We start from the raw sequence: 25,112 nt of genomic DNA, 5'->3' as shown, positions 1-25,112 counted from the left end.
ACTTCCTCCTTAGAAAGAAGCTTCTCTCTCCAGACCCTGATTTTTACCAGCTTCCAGTACAAATGGTCCATGTTCATGTAGTTCATTCAGAAAGCACTGATTTTTTCCACTCTAAAATCCTCAGAAAGTCTTCTAGTTCAGTCCCCATATAGAGCCCAATAGATGCATGGCTCCAGACTGCATGCTGTCCCAGAGGTAACACACACTGCAACACAGCAGAGGAGATGGGAGCCCAAGATGCTGGCCCCGTCCCTCCCTTTGCAGATCTGCAGGTACTAGGAATGCTATGGAGACATCCCACTATAACTCGGGGTCGGAGGGTCTGATGTCACAAGGGAGCTACCACGGTTGATGGCTCAGGAGCTGTAGTTAACCACCTTCAGTTGGAAAAATGATTAGTGTGATGAGGGTGAGAGAAGAAAGGAGAAAGTAAACCAGAGTCCTTCAGCCTAATTATACATTTGTTGGTCTGTACGACTGCCCGAATCAGGCACCAGAGTAGGCCAGAGCAATCCACGTTTCTGCAGAATCCTATCCAAAGCTGCAGGGCAGAAGCATCATCACGTTGGGTCCTTCCAGAACAACATTGCTGAAGCCAGGAACAGAGAGCAGCCACGATGGATGAATTACACCGGAGCTACTGCCTAATTCATTTATATTTACAGGCAAGCACAAACACAGATGAGGCCAGGGAAAATAGGAAGGCATACAAGAGGCCACCACTACTCCGGATTATATTCACATTCCTTCCAAAGCTCTCAAAGCATTTCACAAGCGAAGGCCAGGATCATGAACCATATTTAACAGATAGTGAAACTGAGGCACAGAAAAATGCAGCGACTTGCCCATGGTCACACAGGGAGCTAGTGGCAGGGCTGGGAATCCCATGCCCTGTCCATTAAACCACAAGGTCTGTCTGAACATATTACATTCCACTCATTAGGTCTGATCCTTCCACATCCACCAAGCTGACAGCTTTAATGATGTTACTAGGAGAGTGTGTCAGGGAAACAAATTTAGTGCCCCATGCGACAGACACAGCGAGACAAAGGCTGAATGCAATAGCACTGAACCTAGTGGCTGGCTAGACGCCGCAGGTCTCTCTACTGGCTACTTGCTAGGGCGACAGCCTCCTCTGCACCTCTGGGATCACACTGGTTTCAGTCATGCTGCAAGAAGTTACAGCATTGCTATTGCTGCATGTTTCTTTTTATTCATTTATGTTGCAACTGGCCCCCCTTGCTCTGCCAAAAATCAGTCATTTAAATATTTTCCTATTGCTCCATGCCGCTGCCGAGCCGCACTCCACCACAAAGTCTAACAGCGACAAAATCTGCTGTACAGTCCAGCTAGTGTCTTAATCCCAGCCTTCCTTTGGGAGGATTAGCAAACCAGCTCCTCACCTCCCCATGCCCTCCCTTCCCTCTGATGCCCCCATCTCCTCCCCAAGACACACTGGGGCAAGGGCTAAGATGTGCTTTAGCCACACAACACAGTTGATAAAAAAAACACCTCATGGTCACAAAGTTATACAAAGCGTAAATCGTGCATCATCCGTCCAGAGACGCCTGAAAGTCAGGTACCTCTTCCGCTGCCAGCCCATTAGCTAAGGTTTGGGTACTTAGTCCCCTTGGCTAGGCTGTGCACAAACACCACTCCCCACCTCTTGTCAAGTCCTAGAACTCAAAGCCAAAACCGACTCGAGCCCTGATGTTTCAGGACATAGGCGCCGTATCCCAAACGCATTCATTCTCCAGCCCACGTCAGCATTGACAGGGTACATCTACATTGCAATCAAAGACCCACACAAGGGCCATGGCTAGCCTGGGTCAACTGACTTGGGCTGCGGGGCTGGAACTCGGGCTCTGAGACCCAATAAGGGGGGAGGGTCTCAGAGCCCGGGCGGCTACACTGCGAGTCAATTGACCCACCTTCTGAGACTCAATGCCACAGGTTTCTTATTGCGCCATAGGCACACCCACAGAGGCCAGGTCTACATGCAAAGTTGACACCTTCGCTAAAGCAGTGCATTTTCAAACCGATTTTGTTACATCGGTGTGACTCGGGATGTGGACTCTCCCAAGTCAGTCGAAACCTTACCTCAAGTTGGCCTGAGTGGGTAATTTTACATGCGCAAGTTAAACCACAGACCCATTTACATCCATTAATGAGTGTCCCCAGGAGGCTTCGCATCACTTGAACTACATTGGGTTTTTTAAACCCATTTAAGTTAAACCAGTGATACTCCTGCGTACAGACAAGCCCTAAAAGCGGGCTGCCATCCGCTGGCAGTGGGGTGGCTTGTGGAAAGTGAGTTGATGAATATTGGCCCAGGTCCTAGGTAAGAGGGGGCCATACCACAAAAGCCCACCACTGGAACTGGCACTAATCAGCCCCCCTTGCCAAGAGCCTGGCATAGAAGCCAAGGACTGGACAGACCATTGAGCCTGAACCTCTCCACCCCTGTAGTGGTGACCCTCCCAGAGCAGAATTAGACACACTGGTAGGGCAGTAGAAGCAAGCTTGCCCTGACGCTGCCACGCTATACGTGGTCCATGCCATCATTGCCTTGGGCGTATTATTCATTTGGAATAAAGAAACAAGACAGTCCCATCCTCAAGCTCATTGCATCCCACATTCCTGGGACACGTGCATATGTGCACGCACACTACCCTTCTTCCACTGCTGGTGCACATGGGTTGCATCCAGCTCCTTTGATTTGTATGAGAGCTTGCAGCACGGGGCAGGTCACAGCTCGCGTGGAAGGAGAAAGATCTGTGAGACAGAGGAAGCCCAAGATAGCGTTGAAAGATCACAAGTCCAACTAGAGGATGACTGCAAATGCACATCAAGCTCTATGCCTGAATCACGTAGAGAGCCAGCACTTGGAGCACAAGTCCCAGACAGGAGTTCCGGACCCTTCAGTCCCTGTTCAGTGAGCGTTCCCCTAATCAAGGAATTGCAAGACACTGAAGGCAGGAGTGCTTTGATTGCAAAGTCTAAACTCTCTCTACTCGGGGATTTAGCACTATGCACCGATACATTTCAAGCGTCTGGGGAAGGTACATTCCAGGCTCCTGGTAAGCATAACTATCCCGTTTTCCTTTACAGTGGAGCCGAGCAGAGAGGCAGAGTAGTGTATGGTCTTAAACAAGTGCAGACCCCTCCTTTCAGTGCCTCCTCAAGAATACTGAGGGACCATTCACATGTGGTGTTATTGTTGGCACACCCACCGGGTAGGATGTGGTGCATGCGGAGGGAAAACTATTCACCATAGTTCGTGTGCAAGGAGCTGAATTTTTTTTTTTTTTTTTTTTAATACCTCTCTCTCTCTCTCTCTCTCTCTCTCTCTCCCCACACAGATGTGTACACACACACCCCTTCCCCACAATCTATCTATAAATGAATGCACAAGCTTCAGGAAAATCCTATTGCCTGGAACATCTGGAGGGGGGCTGCGAGGAAAGGTCTGTGTAGGAGAAACAAATGGAAACAACACACAAGCACATTGTTCAGCCTCCGCTTAGCTACCTTTTGTCTCTGGGATCCATCTGGGAGGGCAAGCATAGAAGACTTATTTTAAACTGAACGTCTATGTCATTGCCTTTAGCGTCATCATCTTCACAGTACATTGCCATTGGAATAACCCTGCCACATTCCTCCAGATGTGTTTTAGGCGTGCAGTAATTCACACCTTTTGGCAGTCTGTAAAATAATATTGCACATCACTGATGGCTGGCTGCTCTGGCTAGGCATTGCCTAGACTCTGAATCAGGGACAGCATCGTTTTCACCCATTGCTTTAAGTGGGCCAGTTTTGCCTAGAGCAACACAGGCCAGGCTAAATTCCTGGAGGTTTTTTGGAGGGTGAATGTTATGATAGTGAAAGGGGTTGGACTGACAAGCCTGAAGTGTACTATTTAACCACAGCACAAAAAACGTAGAGAGAATGATATTACTAGCTTCAACCCACATTGCTTCCCTACAGGACTTCACATCTGGGAGGGACACAATCTCTTTGGGTTTGAAGAAAGATCAGTCTCCACAGCCCATACTGTTTTTGGTCTCTCTGCCGCCAATTAATGCCAGTTGCAATGGCAGCTTTTGTAATATGGACCTGGCTCCTGAGACCCATGAAACCATTTTCATAAAGGCCACCGATGAGCTGAGTCATTTTGGTCATTATCAGTCAGGGTTGGATATGAACTACCAGCCTAGAGGTGAAACATATGGGGAAGTTGTAAATTACTCCCAGTAATGTGCTTAGTGCTAAGACAACCTGGTTTCTAGGCCCCACGTTGCCGATAACCTGCTGTGCGACCTTGAGAAGTCACTTCCCTTCTCATGCCTCTTGTCCCCAATCTGTAAAATGGGGACAATGTTCCTGACCCCACCCCTGAAGAGTGCTTTGAGATCCAGCTAGCACTCCTATAGGCATTCTCTGTCTATGTAATAATATTATGGTATTATTCTAGCCCACTAGCGAAAGCCAGGAGCTCTTTAATCCGATCTGTGGAAATTCCACAAAATTATTTATACTCCTGTATTTTCTGGTCATCATTTCCCTGCATTCTAAACAAATTACCGAGGGAGATAAAAATAGGGATTAATTTCTTACTGGAAAGAATACGCACTTAAGAACCTCTGCAATTTCACTGCTTGAAAGTAAAGCCAAACAGCACCCAGGTAAGTAGGAAAGCAGCTGTTAACAGAGAAGCAATCAATATAAAGTGAAGGAAGTGGAGGAGAGCAGGGGCACAAAGAGAGAGTGAGAGCTGTGAAACGTTTTGAATGATCGGCGCACAGAGCACAACAAAGAAAAAACAGACTTCTACATGGCTGTGCGGTTAGTGGGGGACTTGCCTCCAGGCTGCTAGCTGGGAGTGACAGAGTGATCTGCTGGCTGCTCGGTGGTCTCTACGAAACGAGTGGCGAGGCTCAGGCTAGTGATAGAGAAGGTTGGCCTACTGGTTGGGATGCTACCCTGGGACTCAGGAGACCCTGGTTTAATTCTCTGCTCCGCCACAGACTCCCTTTGGGACCTTGGGCAAGTCCCTCTTAGAGTATATGTCTACACAGCAACGAAACACCCGTGGCTGGCCCATGTCAGCTGACTCAGGCTGGAGCCTGAGAACTGGGATCCTCCTTCGTTGTGGGGTCCCAGGCTCAGACTCCAACCCAAATGTCTACACTTCAATTTCATAGCCCTGCAGCCTGAGCCCAAGTTAGCTGACATGGACCAGGCCTGGGTGTTTTACTGCAGTGTAGACATGCCCTTAGTGTCTTTGTGCCTCAGTTCCCCATCTGTACAACAGGGATAATAGCACTGCCCTGCCTCACAGGGGTGTGATGAGGATAAAGACAGACTTGGATTACATAGTTCCCAGGGGATTGTGTCCACATCACAAATACTATAGCTTAGATGGCTAACTAACCATCAAGATGCTGAAGTCCCCTTTCGTCTCTAGAGATGGCACCATAAAAAACAGAAGTCATGGGCTTGTGGGGGCAGCTTGCTGCCTATACCGTACCTGTCCCATGGCCAGAGGACCATCAGCGTGACGCATTCCCCAGCACCAAGTCGAAGCCACAGTATCGAACCCATTAAGGAAGAGGTTGCTTCATGAAAATATTTAAGCGTGTTCGTTACAAGTGGCTTAACAAACAAACATGATGACACTTCAAGAGCTGCCTCCACGCGGCCCAGCACCTGCCCTGCTCCGATGACTCACATTCGGTACGTGGGTTTGATTACACGGGGCCTAATCTTAAGAGCCAACAGGGGTCCTTGATGTCCAGAGTTAGGCAGAACACCAGGGAAGCTTCCCAATGGCGAGATCTTTTACCCCTTCCGTGGAATAATCTTCCAAGGGAAGGGGTAAAATCCATAGACTTCTCACTTATTTGAGCAACAGAAAACTTGAGGTAAATTCTTTGGAGCAGGGACTGTCATATTCTATGTTTGTACAGCACCTAACACAGCGGGGCCCCCATCCCAACCAAGGTCCCTAAGCACAACTACACAAACAACCACTCCCCTTTCAGTTGCCTCTCTAGCCAGCTTTACAGAATCACACACCAAATTTTCTCCCAGAGGCGGGTACCTTATGTAGAACACCCAAATAAGTCACCTGATTTTCAGAGGTGCTAAGCAGCCATGAGCCCCAGTGCAGGTGCTCGGCATCTCTGAAAACTCAGGTCACTTATTTAGGTACCTAGATACAGATTTAGATACTTAATTTTAGGCACTCAAATTTGAAAGGTTCAGACACAAGGTTTGAAGTGCCATGCAAAAGATGCCAAAGTCTGCTTTAATTAAATTGAGAAAAGTAGCAAGCTTCTCCATTTCTTTCAGAACTGGAATCTTCCACCGCGCACTGAAAGTTAATTTGCAGTCTTAATACCCAGCAAGCTGATGACAATTATCTCCATCTCCAAAGATGCCTTATATAGATGGTCCCAAGGCAGTAGGATAGAATGAATGAAATCCTAATGAATGAATGAAATTCAGAATGAAATCTTAACACACAAATCCCTTCAAAGCACAAAGGATGGTGCACGCTGATAGGACCGTGGGTTTAGGATTCCAAAGATTTTCAGCAAATAAAATCCAGTTACTCCTCCACATCTTCCAGTTTCTTTCCAGCGTAAATTACTCTCTCCAAGAACTGCAATGTGGGTTCAGGCTTTGAGGAAGTTTTACCTGGCTCAGTTCAACACAGAAACAGTAGCCTTCTCTTCCACTTCCTTGCCTGGATAGGGGAGACGTGTGCCGCACCAACAGCTCACTTCTTGCAACGCTGGTATTTTATCATGCTTTTCACTGCCCCAGCTAACGAGGGAACCTGTAACATCCCATGACCAGATCCCGTGAGTTTGTTTATTTCCAGTGGGAATAATTAAAGCCAGGGAGAAAGTTACATATAACAAACAGCCAGTCAAGCTAGTGTCTGTCTGTCTAGCTTCTGTCATAATCACAGGTTTCAGAGTAGCAGCCGTGTTAGTCTGTATTCGCAAAAAGAAAAGGAGTACTTGTGGCACCTTAGAGACTAACAAATTTATTAGAGCATAAGCTTTCGTGAGCTACAGCTCACTTCATCGGATGCATTTGGTGGAAAAAACAGAGGAGAGATTTATATACACACACACAGAGAACATGAAACAATGGGTTTATCATACACACTGTAAGGAGAGTGATCACTTAAGATAAGCCATCACCAACAGCGGGGGGGGGGGTAAGGAGGAAAACCTTTCATGGTGACAAGCAGGTAGGCTAATTCCAGCAGTTAACAAGAATATCAGAGGAACAGTGGGGGGTGGGGTGGGGGGGAGAAATACCATGGGGAAATAGGTTTACTTTGTGTATGACTCATCCATTCCCAGTCTCTATTCAAGCCTAAGTTAATTGTATCCAGTTTGCAAATTAATTCCAATTCAGCAGTCTCTCGTTGGAGTCTGTTTTTGAAGCTTTTTTTGTTGAAGTATAGCCACTCTTAGGTCTGTGATCGAGTGACCAGAGAGATTGAAGTGTTCTCCAACTGGTTTTGGAATGTTATAATTCTTGACGTCTGATTTGTGTCCATTCATTCTTTTACGTAGAGACTGTCCAGTTTGGCCAATGTACATGGCAGAGGGGCATTGCTGGCACATGATGGCATATATCACATTGGTAGATGCGCAGGTGAACGAGCCTCTGATAGTGTGGCTGATGTGATTAGGCCCTATGATGGTATCCCCTGAATAGATATGTGGACAGAGTTGGCAACGGGCTTTGTTGCAAGGATAGGTTCCTGGGTTAGTGGTTCTGTTGTGTGGTGTGCGGTTGCTGTTGAGTATTTGCTTCAGATTGGGGGGCTGTCTGTAAGCAAGGACTGGTCTGTCTCCCAAGATCTGAGAGAGCGATGGCTCGTCCTTCAGGAGAGGTTGTAGATCCTTGATGATGCGTTGGAGAGGTTTTAGTTGGGGGCTGAAGGTGATGGCTAGTGGTGTTCTGTTTTCTTTGTTGGGCCTGTCCTGTAGTAGGTGACTTCTGGGTACTCTTCTGGCTCTGTCAATCTGTTTCTTCACTTCAGCAGGTGGGTATTGTAGTTGTAGGAATGCATGATAGAGATCTTGTAGGTGTTTGTCTCTGTCTGAGGGGTTGGAGCAAATGCGGTTATATCGTAGCGCTTGGCTGTAGACAATGGATCGAGTGGTATGATCTGGATGAAAGCTAGAGGCATGTGGGTAGGAATAGCGGTCAGTAGGTTTCCGATATAGGGTGGTGTTTATGTGACCATCGCTTATTAGCACCGTAGTGTCCAGGAAGTGGATCTCTTGTGTGGACTGGTCCAGGCTGAGGTTGATGGTGGGATGGAAATTGTTGAAATCATGGTGGAATTCCTCAAGAGCTTCTTTTCCATGGGTCCAGATGATGAAGATGTCATCAATGTAGAGCAAGTAGAGTACGGGCATTAGGGGACGAGAGCTGAGGAAGCGTTGTTCTAAGTCAGCCATAAAAATGTTGGCATACTGTGCGGCCATGCGGGTACCCATCGCAGTGCCGCTGATTTGAAGGTATACATTGTCACCAAATGTGAAATAGTTATGGGTCAGGACAAAGTCACAAGGTTCTGCTACCAGGTTAGCCGTGACAGTATCCTCTGATATTCTTGTTAACTGCTGGAATTAGCCTACCTGCTTGTCACCATGAAAGGTTTTCCTCCTTCCCCCCCTGCTGTTGGTGATGGCTTATCTTAAGTGATCACTCTCCTTACAGTGTGTATGATAAAACCCATTGTTTCATGTTCTCTGTGTGTGTGTATATAAATCTCTCCTCTGTTTTTTCCACCAAATGCATCCGATGAAGTGAGCTGTAGCTCACGAAAGCTTATGCTCTAATAAATTTGTTAGTCTCTAAGGTGCCACAAGTACTCCTTTTCTTTTTGTCTAGCTTCTGAGCATGCAAAGCACAATCGGAAAGAACTTGGGGGGGTGGGGGTGACAAGGGAGGAGCCCTAATATGCTCCCATTGCAGTATCACGACCAGCAGATGGGGATTCTAGGCCTGAGAGGTGGGTATTGCATAGTCGGGGTAGATTCCTCTCTACCAGAACAAACCCATTTTACATAAACAACTACATAAGGGCACGGTACTAAAACACGGGGCGGAGGTTATGAGAAGGCCACACAGTCTCCTAGGAGCCTTGAACTCAAGACTCCCCAGGGAGGCTCAGGGAAGTTTAGAAAGGAATCAGACTCTCAAAGCTGTTTCTTAGCCTGTGAGATTGGGGGGGGGGGGACCAAAACCCACAGTTAAAATAGCAAGGGTGAAAAAGTCACATGACCACCGATCTGCCATGCCTCCCCCCGCCCACCATTCAAATATGCTCCCGTAGCTGTAGTTAAAGCAGTAGGTGGATCCTCGAAAGCCACCCACCCTCTCTCCCTGCTTCCACAGCAGCCCCTGAAACACTTTGCTACAGGAGCGCCTCCTATTTGTACAAGGCTGCGGGCTCAGGTAGAAGCCTGCTGGCCCAAGCTTCTCTCCTCTGCTCTTGCAGCTCTCACCTAAGCTGCAATAGCACATGCAAACTCACCCATGGATTCCCTATGCCACTCCAAACAGTACAGAGAAAGGAGAGGGAGGCATAAGACAAAAAGGGTAAATCAGAGGGCAAACAGGGAACAGAGCCAGCTAACGGGAGAGTAAATGTGCAGAAAGACTGCCTGGGGCAGCTGTGCCCAGGGCATAAAACACAGGGAAGAGACATAGATGCACAGCTGGCCACCCATCAAAGGGAGACTCCACCACCAAAGAGTAATAAGCTATTCAGAATGGTCTGAGGGGGCTCCAACATAGAGAACACAGTTTCCAACACCCAGGGTGAAATCCTGACCCCACTGAAGTGAATGGCAAAACTGACTTCATTGACTTCAAATAGGACTAAGCTCTCACCCTGATAGTTAGTAACTGCAGCTCACAAACATGGTCTTAAGCTGGTCCCAGTTCATGAGTATCCAGATCTTGTGACTATGTTCACAGTAGCTGGAAGTTCAATGAGGAAGTGCCCATTTCACTTGTGTCCTAGCGTAGGAGGAAGAATGGAGTGACGTCCCAGTTTCCCTCCAAGATTAAACCAATGCATCAGCTGCAAGTCATCATGAGAAAGGTACATGCATAAAGGCACGTACGCGCAAAGTGCTGGAAGCCAGAAAGCTGGTGGACATAGTGAGGAGGGCAAGGAAGGACTCGTAATAATGACGATATCATCTGGAAACGTAAAGACAATTAGTGACTGAAGTCCTCCCGATACCATTTTAGTGCTGATTAACTTGACCAACAGGCAATTTCTCTTCACCCGCTGAGGCAGACCCCAACACAAATGAGTTTCCACCCAGGAGTGCAAGCCTGACGGTGTATGCATTTATTTTAATTCAGACATTTACAGAATGCATACGTAAATTAGATGCAGTGCCTGGCAAGTCCCCAGTACTGCTTTCCATGTCAGAGTCCAGGTCCCTCCTTATCCCTGTTCCCCACAGATGTGGGGCTCCAGCCATAGCCCGGTGACGTCAGACCCAAACCTCCTCCTGCAGGGTAGCGGAGCTAGCAGTAAAGCTCCCCTTCTCCAGTAGAGATTTCCTTCCGACACACTAAGGAGGAACCCAGGAGTTACATTATGAATCCGCGTTTAAAATGAAGCCAGCCAGTGCTGGCACTTGTGTTCATTTGAATCACACAAAACCCATTAGCAAGATACCCGCACAGGGTCATAAGAAGCTCACGTGTACTTAGATTGAAGCTCTTTGGGAGCAGAGACCGTCTCTCTCTGCACACAACCAAGTACAGTGGGGCCTTGGTTCCAGGACTGGGGCTCCGAGGCACTACAATAAGCCAACAAACAACACACGTAGTCTGTGTCATTTGGTTTTTCTGAAACATCTGTAAGACAAGTTTCAGAGCAGTAGCCATGTTAGTCTGTATCAGCAAACACAACGAGGAGTCCTTGTGGCACCTTAGAGACTAACAAATTTATTTGGGAATAAGCTTTCGTGGGCTAGAACCCACTTCATCAGATGCATGGAGTGAAAATAGAGGAGCAGGTATAAATACATGAAAGGATGGGGGGTTACTTTACCAAGCATGAGGTCAGTCTAACAAGTTAAATCAATTAACAGCAGGATACCAAGGGAGGAAAAATAACTTTGAAGAGAGTGGCCCATTACGGACGGTTGAGAAGAAGGCGTGAGTAACAGTAGGGAAGAAATTAGTACTGGGGAAATTAAGTTTAGGTTTTGTAATGACCTAACCACTCCCAGTCTCTATTCAGGCCTAATATGATGGTATCCAGTTTGCAAATTAATTCCAGTTCTGCAGCTTCATATTGGAATCTGTTTTTGAAGGTTTTTTGCTGAAGAATTGCCACTTTTAGGTCTGTTATTGAGTGACCAAAGAGACTGAAGTGTTCTCCTAGTGGTTTTTGAATGTTATGATTCCTGATGTCAGATGTGTGTCCATTTATTCTTTTGTGTCCGGTTTGGCCAATGTACATGGCAGAGGGGCATTGCTGGCACATTATGGCATAATCACATTGGTAGATGTGCAGGTGAATGAGTCCTTGATGGTGTGGCTGATGTGATTAGGTCCTATGATGGTGTCCCTTGAATAGATATGTGGACACAGTTGACACCGGGGTGCGTAGCAGGGTTTGGTTCCTGGGTTGGTGTTTTTGCTGTGTGGTGTGTAGTTGCTAGTGAGTATTTGCTTCAGGTTGGGGGGCTGTCTGAAAGCAAGGACTGGCCTGTCTCCCAAGGTCTGTGAGAGTGAGGGGTCGTTCTTCAGGATAGGTTGTAGACCCTTGATGATGCACTAGCAAGTTGTTTCTGTTTCTGCCACATGGCATGTACTGAGTCCATAACAGCGTGTGGTGGACTAAAAAGGGTTTGGCTGGAGCTTCTTAATGCTGATTTGAAGTCCTTTGAATAAGGGGCCCACTCCAGGCTGGTTAAACCTTTACACCATGCTAACATGTACTGCCTCCCTGCACACAGAGTTGTAAAATCCAAATAAACTCCCTTAAGCTAACAGGGTGACTCAGGAGAGGTAACGAAGGTGCAAAACAGCAGCCCGAACAAACAAAACTGCCGTATGTTGGCTTTTGGTCCTGAAAGCCCAGAACACCACCTTCGTTATCAGATGAATTCTCAGCAGAGTCTAGCATGCCCCACCCCTTTCACCTACTTGGAAGTCACTGCAATGCAGCTTGCACGTTGCAACAGAGGGCACTTGAGTGGCAGTCACTAGAACTGTTCCTTCCATCAGCATTTCCATTATACTGCCCTCTCCAGAGATGATGCTTACTTGGCATGTCACGTTTCAGTCCTTAAAAGAATCTGTTGGGACATTTTAAGTTGTAAGTGCCGAAGTTATTCTAGTTTTGGGTGCGCTCTCTTGCTCATAATACCACAGATATTTAAAAGAATGGACTGGACAAGACCAGCGTCTGAAAATCTGCAATGAAGTTTGTTGTAGATCAAGCTCAAACTTGTAAACTGCTTACATCTCTACCCTACGAATGGCAGCATAACTTGCTAGGAGGTGGTATGTTAATACCCTACTTAAAAGCTAAGAAATAGCTGCTGATGGCTCTCCGTCCAAACATAGCCCATCAAGAAAAAGAATTCTTTACATCCATATAGTGTTTTTTCTTGAGGGACTCTCAAAGCAATTTACATTATGGAAGTGAGTTTCACCAGACCCCTGGGAAGTAGGTCAGCATTATCCACATCTTACAGATGAGCAGACTGGTGCACAGAAAGGTTAATGGTCTGATGTTCAGAAGCCTCAAGCATTGATAACTCTCACTGATTTCAACGAGCGCCACAGGTGCTCCGCACCTTTCCAAAGGAAATCACCGCACTAGCGACTTGCCCAAGTCTGAGTAAGTGGCAGAGCTAGAACTCAGGAAATTCCCAACTCCCTGCTCCAAGCTTTTTCTGGAGTTTGTTTGTTAGTTCTGGAGTTAGTTTCTGCACTAACAGCTGATATTCGAACCCCAGCCCCCAACGCTCAGTCATCTGTTCCAATCACCAGACAACACTGCCTCTGCAGAAATCCCACTATGTGTACAAGAAGAAAAGGAGGACTTGTGGCACCTTAGAGACTAACAAATTTATTAGAGCATAAGCTTTCGTGAGCTACAGCTCACTTCATCGGATGTGAGCAGTAGCTCACGAAAGCTTATGCTCCAATAAATTTGTTAGTCTCTAAGGTGCCACAAGTACTCCTTTTCTTTTTGCGAATACAGACTAACACGGCTGCTACTCTGAAACCTATGCGTACAAGAGACATTTGTGCCAGAAATCTCCACACCCTTCTCCCTTTAACGTTACTGTAAAAAGAAAAAAACATGCAGCATTTGTCACCTGGTCACTATACTTACGCCAGACGTTGAAGGGTTTCAGAAGAGCATGTGAGTTTGTGTTCAAACCTGTTCCTCTGCACAGGATGACCAAAAGAGCAATCTGCCACGAACACATACAGACTGGGGGAGGGCGGGGGGGGGGGTAAGGGGAGGTCAAAGAAACTGCAAAGTCACTTCTCTGTCCACAAGTGCACTCGAGTTCTTTGACCTTCTCCCCAGTACAGCTTTATGATACGTTTATATCTGGCTGTCATGAAGCACGAGCCCAGACAGGAAGAAACAGGGAGCTGCCTACACTGCAATGATCATGTTACTGCCAATTATTCAGACACATTTGACGATGGGGCACAGGGAGCTTTCCTCACTCACTCAGAGCGGACACTTCTCACAGTGAGTCACAGATCTGATGTAAGTTTTGCTTTATTTTATTTAAATTCACCCACTTCTTGAAAGACTCCTTTGAAAAGCTGTGAAACACGCTGGATCCTCTCCTCCCTCCCAGCAGAACTGGCATGGGCACCAAGGCCCCAACGCCACATTTCCGTCCAGGCTGAGAGAAGCTAGTGGACAGGTTCCTGAAAGGGCTCTTTGCTCTCTTCTCTTGAATGAGTTTCCTGGGCTGGCAGGAGGGTAGAGAAGACAAGACTTCTTGGACCCACAATCCCAGACACGAGAAACACATTCCACGGCACTGCTTGCCAGAAGTTACTTTTTTGCCTTGCAGTTAAAAGAGCTTTGCCTGTCCAAGCATTCCCTCGGTACAGCCAAGGCTAGAAGTCCCCATTACAATTGTGAAATCATAATAAATTAACCCTAGGGAAGGGTAATGTAAGAGTGTAAAGTACTGCAAGATCTTGAGACAGCAGTTACTAGAAAAGTCTAAAAAAAGAAAAGGAGTACTTGTGGCACCTTAGAGACTAACACAAGTACTCCTTTTCTTTTTGCGAATACAGACTAACACGGCTGCTACTCTGAAACCTAGAAAAGTCTAGTTTCAGAGTAGCAGCCGTGTTAGTCTGTATTCGCAAAAAGAAAAGGAGTAGTCTCTAAGGTGCCACAAGTACTCCTTTTCTTTTTAGAAAAGTCTAGTATTTCCTCTTGTCCATCTCTAAACACTTTCCATCCCAGGAACTCAACTCCAATAACAAACTGAGCTTCACAACACCCCTGTTACAAAGAGTGCTATCAGGGCGGCACTGTGGGTGAATGGAGCAAGCAAAGAGTGAGAAATCCAGCACTTCCAAGTTCTTATCCAACCTCCTGCTGTATGCCCAGCGGGGCACAAAAGCAAGTCACTTCACTTCTCTGTGTGAAAAGTGAGGAGAGCGCTGCTCCGCTGGGAAGAGAGGAGGGTTAGTTAATAGTGGCAGAGTTTTGAAAATGCAAGGGGGTAAATCATTTCCAAATGTTATTGTTTATTCCCAAATTACACACAGGGTAACTATGAGTCTTGCCCAAGGGCAAGAAGAAAGCTCGTGTGGTCACAAGAATAGAAATCAAGAGTCCCTGCTGTCTCTTGATCCACTAGATAGCAATGCCAGTAACACAGTCTCCTCCCTCTTTCTAAACACAGAGTAGAGTGTTCCTTGGACCATTGTTAGCAGTTATACAGTTTCAATATTATCCTCACTGCTTCTTGTATTTGTGCTCGACAACATTGCTCACAATGGAGGAGCGTGGTCACATGAGCAGTCAGTGCAAAAGGGATGGGAGGGAAAGTTTGGGCAGCTCTGTCTCACTGGCACAGAGCCGGAATATCCAGAATAAGCGAGACATTGCCAAGAAGAAAAGGAGTACTTGTGGCACCTTTGAGACTAACAAATTTATTAGAGCACAAGCTTTCTTATGCTCTAATAAATTTGTTAGTCTCTAAGGTGTCACAAGTACTCCTTTTCTTTTTGCGAATACAGACTAACACGGCTGCTACTCTGAAATTGCCAAGAAGAGGCGTTCGACTAGAGCAGCGGTTCTCAACCGGGGCCTTTTCAAGGAGCCCGCAGCTGAAGCCCCGATCCTCAGTGCCTCCGCCACCAGGGGGCTGAAGCCGGGAAGCACAGGGGTGAAGCTCCGATCCCCAGCACCCCCTGCGGGGCAGAAGCCCTGAGCCCAAGGGCAGCATTGGGGGCATGGAGGGCATTCCCCCCACACCAAAACTGCAGCACAAGATCACAAGATCCCGGGGGCAGCTCCACTCCCATCTCCTCTCCCTGCTCCCTGGTCAGGTCGGAGGCGGGAAGCTGGAGCCAGGTAGTGCGGGACAGCTGCTGCCATGGAGCAGACATCAACAGCGTTTCCTCCTCTCCTGCTGGTGCCCCAGGTTGAAGCTGCTCCTCATCTCCCAGCCCCCTTTGCTCCTGCAGAGGCAACTGGTAAGAATCCCTTTGGGTTGGGAGACCAGGCTCTGTGGCTGGCAGACCCCTCCGGGAACAGGGACCACAGGGGAATCCTCCCAGCACACAGCCCTTAATACCCCTCTCCCTACATCCTGAGCTACCCCTTGCCCAAACACAGCCCCTAGCCCCCCCCCACACCCACAGCCACTCTCTAGGTGCACACAGCCCTAGCTACCCCCTCCCTGCACCCTAAGTGGTTTTCAAACTTTTTGAGCTAAGCCCCCCACCTTTGAGTTATAATTTTTGGTTGCACCCCCCCCCCCAACACCGACAGGCTGAGTGGCCTGCTGAGGTGAGTCAGGGGGCAGAGGTGGCACTCCCTCCCTGGACCCTACCATGTGGAGGTGGCTCAACCCTGCGGCCCCCTCCCGCCCCACAACAGAAGTCAAACTACACCTATGCCCAAGGTCCCTCTGGGCCCTGGAGTTTTTGTAGCATGTCGAGGGGGGCCTCAGAGAGAAAAAGGTTGAGAACCCCGGGACTAGAGGCACCAGGGTTCTTAACAGTGTTTGAAAATAAAGAGAAATATCAACGTTGTAGAAGATCTTCAGTTAACTGTGCTGATGAAACAGTCCCCTAGTAATTCCATGGCATGGTCAGGCAGCTCCTGTCTAGTTAGAGGTGCTGGAATGTGCAGGCAGCCAAGGGATCCAGCTGGTTGCCCTGTCTCTCCAGTGCTTCCTATTTGTTCTACTAACCACAGCACTAGCAGCAAGACAGAGAACTTCTGTACAGCGGCTGTTCACAAACTGAAGTACACCCCACACTGCGTATGACCAACAGTGCTGGTCAGTGAGTCAAAAAAGCAACATGCCCTCCCCGCTGTACGTGATGACGATGTAGGCAATATGGGATTGAGCTCACTGTCACAGGGCTAGCATCCCACAGAGCTCCAAGTGACAGCAGTTTTATAACACCCATAAGAATAATATATTCACAACTTTATAAGTAGCACTTTGCAAACGTTAATGAGCCCTCCCCTCACTCCTAAGGTGGGGAAGGGGGATCATGACACAGAAACCTTCCATGATTTGCCTGTGGAGGCTACAGAAGGTGTTAGTGTCAGGAATAGGATTAGAATTCATGGGTTCCTGGTTCCCAGCCCTCTGCTTAGACCACTAGACAAAGACATGCCTCTGCCTCTCCCTCACCTATCCACATAAATCCCCAGCCCCGATTACTCTATTTCACATATTGCAAGTGCTTTACAAATTTTAGCAACCATACTTTAAGCTATACAGTGGAGTCGCATTTTACGTGGGGGTTAGGTTCTAAAGTCAGCACGTAAGGCAAAAATCGCGTATAGTCAAAATTACTCGGCAGGAGGTTTGAACAGTGCGTAGAGGCCAAGAGTCTTTTTGCGCAACGTGTTGCCATCAATAGCCACATGTTTACAGTTCATGTCTTCCAGTCATAAGTTTAATGGCTTTTCAGTCTTCACTAAAGTCTTATCACGCACCTGGCTCGTCACCTTAGCAGTTATTGGAGCACTTGATGCCACAGCTTGACAAATTTCTCTCTCTCGAATCTTGATGGCATGGATGCTAGATTTGTTGCAGCCATATTTACGCGCCACCTTGGAGACCGACATACAGTCTCTCAATAAGTCCAACACAGCCAGTTTTTCCTCCAGCGTTGGAATAGATCGCAGTTTCTTTGGTTGAGCACCAGATGAAGTAGTTGGCTGGCGTTTAGGGGCCATGTTGTATGAAAAATCCGTACAGTATCTTTAAACCCTAGAATCACACTCAGTGCGGCGAGATGCTCACACTATGAGAGGCACGCGGGAACTGAGACCAACTGAGGGAACAGCAGATTCACGTCTCCCATCTCACGCTCACTCTGGGGCATATGCTCATTGAGTGGAATGGTGGGTGGAATCGCCCGCACGATTTACAGGTATCTTGTTATTTTTCTTTTTGCCAAGCGCATATAGTTGAATTCGTGTAAGTTAAATGTGTGTACGATGCGATTCCACTGTAGTCCTCTGAGAGGATAGACATGAGACCTTTTGAGGACCGTATGTATGCCTGCCTCTCCCTAAAGTCTTGGGAGAGGTGAAAGGAAGAGGGGTGCTGAGGAGCTCCAGGAATACAACAAAATTGATATTTTGAACTGAACAAACTTTCTGAAGTTCCTGCAGGCCCCTCATGTGTTATTCAGAGGCATTTGCTTGCTTACAATCCTCTTGTCCTCACAGATCTGAATGGACCACATGAAAGGATCTGGTTTCAAGATCAGTAATTATAGAACAAGACGGAGAGGTGTGAGTAAGCAAAGCCGCAACATTTCTTGAGGCAAACAGGGGATTCAGAGCACGACAAGTGCAGCAAGGTAGTTGAATGGAAAAGCCGGGAAGCAGTGAGTGAAACAAACCGCCAGGCTCGGTGCCACAGTTTGGGTCAGACTTCGAGCCTGGCACTCACTAACTCATCCCCAGCAAGTGCTGGGCAATAGCAATACTACTCTGCATTTCTGAAGACCCTCTCATCCAAGCATCTCAAAGAGCTTCCTAAGTCTTAGCCCTGGTCTACACTAGGAGTGGAGGTCAAATTTAGCAGCGTTAAATCGATTTAACCCTGCACCCATCCACAAGATGGAGCCCTTTTTTTTCCAACTTAGAGGGCTCTTAAAAATCGATTTCCTTACTTCACCCCCGACAAGGGGATTAGCGCTGAAATCGGCCTTGCTGGGTCGAATTTGGGATACTGTGGACGCAATTAGACGGTATTGGCCTCCGGGAGCTATCCCAGAGTGCTTCATTGTGACCGCTCTGGACAGCGCTCTCAACTCAGATGCACCGGCCAGGTAGACCGGAAAAGGCCCGTGAACTTTTGAATTTCAATTTCCTGTTTGGCCAGCGTGGCAAGCTGCAGGTCACCATGCAGAGCTCATCAGCAGAAGTGACCATGATGGAGTCCCAGAATCGCAAAAGAGCTCCAGCCTGGAGCGAACGGGAGGTACGGGATCTGATCGCTGTATGGGGAGAGGAATCCATGCTATCAGAACCACGTTCCAGTTTTCGAAATGCCAAAACATTTGTCAAAATCTCCCAGGGCATGAAGGACAGAGGCCATAACAGGGACCTGAAGCAATGCCACATGAAACTTAAGGAGCTAAGGCAAGCCTACCAGAAAACCAGAGAGGCGAATGGCCGCTCCGTGTCAGAGCCCAAAACATGCCGCTTCTATGATGAGCTGCGTGCCATTTTAGGGGGTTCAGCCACCACTACCCCAGCCGTGTTGTTTGACTCCTTCAATGGGGATGGAGGCAACACGGAAGCAGGTTTTGGGGATGAGGAAGATGATGATGATGATGAGGTTGTAGATAGCTCACAGCAAGCAAGCGGAGAAACCGGTCTTCCCGACAGCCAGGAACTGTTTCTCACCCTGGACCTGGAGCCAGTCCCCCCGAACCGCCAGGTGGAGAAGGGATCTCTGGTGAGTGTACCTTTTAAAATACTATACATGGTTTAAAAGCAAGCATATTTAATGATTAATTTGCCCTGGCATTCATGGCTCTCCTGGATATACTCCCAAAGCCTTTGCAAAAGGTTTCTGGGGAGGGTAGCCTTATTCCATCCACCATGGTAGGACACTTTACCACTCCAGACCAGTAGCATGTACTCGGGAATCACTGTAGAACAAAGCACTGCAGTGTGTGTTTGCTGGCGTTCAAACAACATCCTTTCTTTATCTCTCTGTGTTATCCTCAGGAGAGTGATATCATTCATGGTCACCTGGTTGAAATAGGGTGCTTTTCTTAAGGGGACATTCAGAGGTGCCCGTTCCTGCTGGGCTGTTTGCCTGTGGCTGAACAGAAATGTTACCCGCTGTTAGCCACGGGGAGGGGCTAGCCACACACTGGGGGGAGGCAAAATGCGATCTTGGAATGAAAGCACATGTGCTATGTATGTAATGTTAACAGCAAGGTTTACCGCGAAAGAGCGTACCCATTGTTCTATAAAATGTTTTTTTTTTCCCCGCCATCAGCTGCATGTGTTTCAAGGATCACAGGATCTTCTCCTTCCCAGAAGCTAGCAAAGATTAGAAGGTGAAAAAAATGCACTCGCGATGAAATCTTCTCCGAGCTCATGCTGTCCTCCCACACTGACAGAGCACAGACGAAGGTGTGGAGGCAGACAACGTCAGAGCGCAGGAAAGCACAAAATGACCGGGAGGAGAGGTGGTGGGCTGAACAGAGTAAGTGGCGGGCTGAAGAGAGGGCTGAAGCTGAAAGGTGGCGGCAGCATGATGAGAGGAGGCAGGATTCAATGCTGAGGCTGCTGGAGGATCAATCTAATATGATCCAGCATATGGTTGAGCTGCAGGAAAGGCAGCAGGAGCACAGACCGCCGCTACAGCCCGTGTAACCAACCGCCCTCCTCCCCAGGTTCTATAGCCTCCTCACCCAGACGCCCAAGAACGCGGTGGGGGGGCCTCTGGCCACCCAGCCACTCCACCCCAGAGGATTGCCCAAGCAACAGAAGGCTGGCATTCAATAAGTTTTAAACTTTTAAAATGCTGTGTGGCCTTGTCCTTCCCTCCTCCACCACCCCTCCTGGGCTACTTTGGTAGTTATCCCCCTATTTGTGTGATGAATTAAAGAATGCATGAATGTGAAGCAACAATGACTTTATTGCCTCTGCAAGCGGTGATCGAAGGGACGAGGGGAAGGTGGTTAGCTTACAGGGAAGTAGAGTGAACCAAGGGGCAGGGGGGTTCATCAAGGAGAAACAAACAGAACTTTCACACCGTAGCCTGGCCAGTCATGAAACTGGTTTTCAAAGCTTCTCTGATGGGCACCGCGCCCTCCTGTGCTCTTCTAACCGCCCTGGTGTCTGGCTATGCATAACCAGCAGCCAGGTGATTTGCCTCAACCTCCCACCCCGCCATAAACATCTCCCCCTTACTCTCACAGATATTGTGCAGCGCACAGCAAGCAGTAATAACAGTGGGAATATTGACAGGTTTCAGAGTAGCAGCCGTGTTAGTCTGTATTCGCAAAAAGAAAAGGAGTACTTGTGGCACCTTAGAGACTAACAAATTTATTAAAGCATAAGCTTTTGTGAGCTACAGCTCAGTGAGTACTCCTTTTCTTTTAGTGGGAATATTGGTTTCGTTGAGGTCTAACCGAGTCAGTAAACTGCACCAGCACGCTTTTAAATGTCCAAATGCATATTCTACCATTCTGCACTTGCTCCGCCTGTAATTGAACAGCTCCTGACTACTGCCCAGGCTGCCTGTGTATGGCTTCATGAGCCATGGCATTAAGGGGTAGGCTGGGTCCCCAAGGATAACTATAGGCATTTGAACATCCCCAACGGTTATTTTCTGGTCTGGGAATAAAGTCCCTTCCTGCAGCTTTTGAAACAGACCAGAGTTCCTGAAGATGTGAGCGTCATGTACCTTTCCCGGCTATCCCATGTTGATGTTGGTGAAACGTCCTTTGTGATCCACCAGTGCTTGCACCACTATTGAAAAGTACCCCTTGTGGTTTATGTACTCGTCGGCTTGGTGCTCCGGTGCCAAGATAGGGATATGGGTTCCATCCATGGCCCCACCACAGTTAGGGAATCCCATTGCAGCAAAGCCATCCACTATGACCTGCACATTTCCCAGGGTCACTACCCTTGATATCAGCAGATCTTTGATTGCGTTGGCTACTTGCATCACAGCAGCTCCCACAGTAGATTTGCCCACTCCAAATTGATTCCCGACTGACTGGTAGCTGTCTGGCGTTGCAAGCTTCCACAGGGCTATTGCCACTCACTTCTCAACTGTGATGGCTGCTCTCATCTTGGTATTCTTGTGCCTCAGGGCAGGGGAAAGCAAGTCACAAAGTTCCATGAAAGTGCCCTTACGCATGCGAAAGTTTCGCAGCCACTGGGAATCGTCCCAGACCTGCAACACTATGCGGTCCCACCAGTCTGTGCTTGTTTCCCAGACCCAGAATCGGCGTTCCACCGCATGAGCCTGCCCCATTAGCACCACGATGCCCACATTGCCAGGGCCCGTGCTTTGAGAAAAGTCTGTGTCTATGTCCTCATCACCGCACTGACGTCACCTACTCACCCGGTTCTGCTTTGCCAGGTTCTGGTGCTGCATATACTGCTGGATAATGCGTGTGGTGTTTAATGTGCTCTTAATTGCCAAAATGATCTGAACGGGCTCCATGCTTGCCGTGGTATGGCATCTGCACAGAAAAAAGGCGTGGAATGATTGTCTGCCGTTGCCCTGACGGAGGGAGGGGCGACTGACGACATGGCTTACAGGATTACAGGAAATTAAAATCAACAAAGGGGGTGGCTTTGCGAGAAACTGAATGGCCCCCTCGAGGATAGAACTCAAAACCTCAAGGACAGAACTCAAAACTGGCCGTTGATTTCACAGAGGGAGGGAAGAGAAAATGAATACAAAACAAATCTGGTCTATTTCTTGTTTTGAGCCACTTCATCTATCTTTATACATCTTGCTGGCAGCAGACTGTGCAGTATGACCGCTAGCCATCGTCATCTCCTGGGTGCTCAGCAGAAGATGGTGCAGTATGACTACTGGCCATCGTCTTCTGCTAGCTGCTGATTAAAAGACAGTGCACTGCCAGTTGGACTCAATCGCCGTGAGATGAAACAAGGGAAATGACCTGGCTGAGTCACTCCCATGTTTGCACAGGTGCCTGGTTAAAAGAGCACCCAGCACTACGTCGACGACGGCTATCAGTCATACTGCACTGTCTGCTGCCAAAAGGCCATAAACTGCTGCTGCGTAGCAATGTAGTACCACATCTGCCAGCACCCAGGAGACATACGGTGACGGTTAGCTGAGCGGGCTCCGTGTTTGCCATGGTATGGCATCTGCACAGGTAACTCAAGAAAAAAGGCGCAAAACAATTGTCTGCCCTTGCTTTCACGGAGGGAGGGAGGGAAGGGGGGGGCTGATGATTTGAACCCAGAACCACCCGCGACAATGTTTTAACTCCATCCGGCACTGGGATTTCTACCCAGAATTCAAATGGGTGGCGGAGACTGCGGAATAGCTACCCACAGTGCAACGCTCCAGAAGTCGACAGTTGCCTCAGTATTGTGGACACACTCCGCCGACTACATGCACTTAGAGCATTTGTGTGGGGACACAAACAATCGAAAATGCTTTCTACTTCTATAAATTCAACCTAATTTCATAGTGTAGACATACCCTTAGCTCTACATTATCCCCATTTTGCAGATGGAGGAAACTGAGCTGCAGACAAGAGTCTAGGCCAAAGGAGCAGAGCTGGGAACAGAACACAGGCAGAATCCTGACACCCATTCTTCCTCTCAACACACGCTAGATCCTGAGGGTGTTGAGTGCCAGCATTTCCCTAGGACTGTAGATGTAGGTGGACACCGACACTCAGGAGCAGGCCCCGTAGCAGCCCAATAAAAACTAGTTCACAAGTCCAAGGCAGTTACCATTTTAAGAGCTTTTAAACTGTATATTTTTGACCTCGCTGAACCGGTTTCATCAGTTACAGGAGCAAACCAGGCAATTTTATCCACTCGCCAGCAAGTCCCAAAGACATTTGCGCTAACAGTCACCATTGTTGTGTGGGCCAACAAAATCCTGTAAGGTAAGGCTACTCCTTTTCCCTTTCTACATATACGTCCCTCTCTCCTGGCCTCTGCTGTAGCAGCTAACCTAACAGTTCCAATTTTAGGTCCTATGCATTCATTTGCAAATGAGAAAATCCTTCAGACTGCAGATTTTATTGAGATTACGCTCATCTCACCAAAAACGGCTGTTGTTTTTGTAGACCCTACCAAAATACCCTGTGCAACAGCAGGTAAACTCCATTCTCAGGGCTCTGCTGACACGGATTGATTATGCCTGTGCCCAAAGAAAGAGGATTTAGCAGGGCCAGGGAATGTACAGACTGAAATTGTTAAAACAAAACCACAGTGTTCACTTAGTCTCCATTCAAACCACAGGAGAGAAAAAGCACATTAATGTTTGCCATAAGGATATAGACATAGCCAATTATAAAGCTTCCTGAGAGGGTTTTTAACTACTTAGTTAAATGCACTAGTGTAAAACCCCTCTCAGGGAGCTTAAAGGGAAGGCAGTTTTCTTGCTGTCTCTCTCCAAACACTGTCTGGGGGAGTGGGATTTCCCCCTCTTTTTAAAACAGGGGTGGAGGTTTTATTTGACCAAAGTTTCAGCTCTTCTGTTACCTTGTTTCTGCAAAAGCAGCTTTGGCAATCAGAACAGTCGCATAACATCATTCTCATCGCTGCGCATGCTCCTGACAGTTTGAATTTCTACGACACCTTCCAGAAGCACAGAGCACTTGGTAAAACCTCACACAACGTCCCTGCGACTTGGAGAATGGAGGCACAAAGCTGTTAACTGCCTTGTCCAAGGTCACACAGAATTCAGTGGCAGGGCTCAGAGTAGAACCCAAGAGCTCTGACTCCCAGTTCTTTGCTGAAACCAGACAATAAATCTCCATCAAAGATGCTAATGTCAACAAGGATATCAATTAGTGCCAACTGATCTGTCAGCATCTACTACAACTACAGTGAATCCACATACTCATCTGACTTGCATCACGTCAGTCACCATGTGGTAACAGCTTTCACGGTCTCACAACCTGATCCAAATGCACACAAAAGACAAGAGGTGAAAATCTCCATAAATCACCTACCATCCCCATCACACCTAGAGAAGCTTTGTTAACATGGAGTTCCAGCACTGCCCTGGTCTCCTCAAGAACGTGAGAGTTGCCAAAACCTAAGCATTGGCAAGCCAGAGCATGCAGAATTAAGGTGATACTTCCCACCTAATACAGACACCCCACTCAGTTATCGCTACCAAGGAGCCCAGAAAAGGTGGGCACAACGCAGTATCTAGAGACACATTATGATTCATGGCAGGCCTCCTGCCCCTTCCCTTACTGTGCCACCAGCAATTAACTTCCAGCCATCTGTCACTGGTACAGTGTGTGGTTCAGTATCTCACTGACTAAATGATTTGGAGGGGGTTGGGAGATGATGTATCTCAGGAACATGCCTGACCAAATGGCCTCAAGTTCATCCCACAAACTGTTCTCCAGGCCCTCAAGTGGCATACCACATTCCCAGCCACTCTTCACGCAAATGTTTTACAGCATTTTGAAAAGTGGTCTTGAAACTGACATGCTCTTCCAGCCTCCCACCTCTCTGCCTTGCAATCTCTTTCTTGCTCTCAGCAGTGCAGCACAGACCCAAATTACAATCAAGTCATTGAGAGAGGCGTATTTCATAGTCCCTTAACCCAAAGGCCCCAAATTTCCACAAC

General features: G+C 47.8%; 1 protein-coding gene across 5 annotated transcripts in view; it reads right to left on the bottom strand.

Annotated features, from left to right (window-relative positions):
• PPARD (peroxisome proliferator activated receptor delta) overlaps positions 1 to 25,112 on the bottom strand; it is a 50,083-nt gene that overhangs the window by 12,799 nt on the left and 12,172 nt on the right. The window lies entirely within an intron of this gene.

Source organism: Dermochelys coriacea, chromosome 21 (genome assembly GCF_009764565.3).
Source record: "Dermochelys coriacea isolate rDerCor1 chromosome 21, rDerCor1.pri.v4, whole genome shotgun sequence".
NCBI classification, from domain to species: Eukaryota; Metazoa; Chordata; order Testudines; family Dermochelyidae; genus Dermochelys; species Dermochelys coriacea.
The sequence above is the reverse complement of the archived record's forward strand: the minus strand, read 5'-3'. Positions and strand labels throughout refer to the sequence as shown.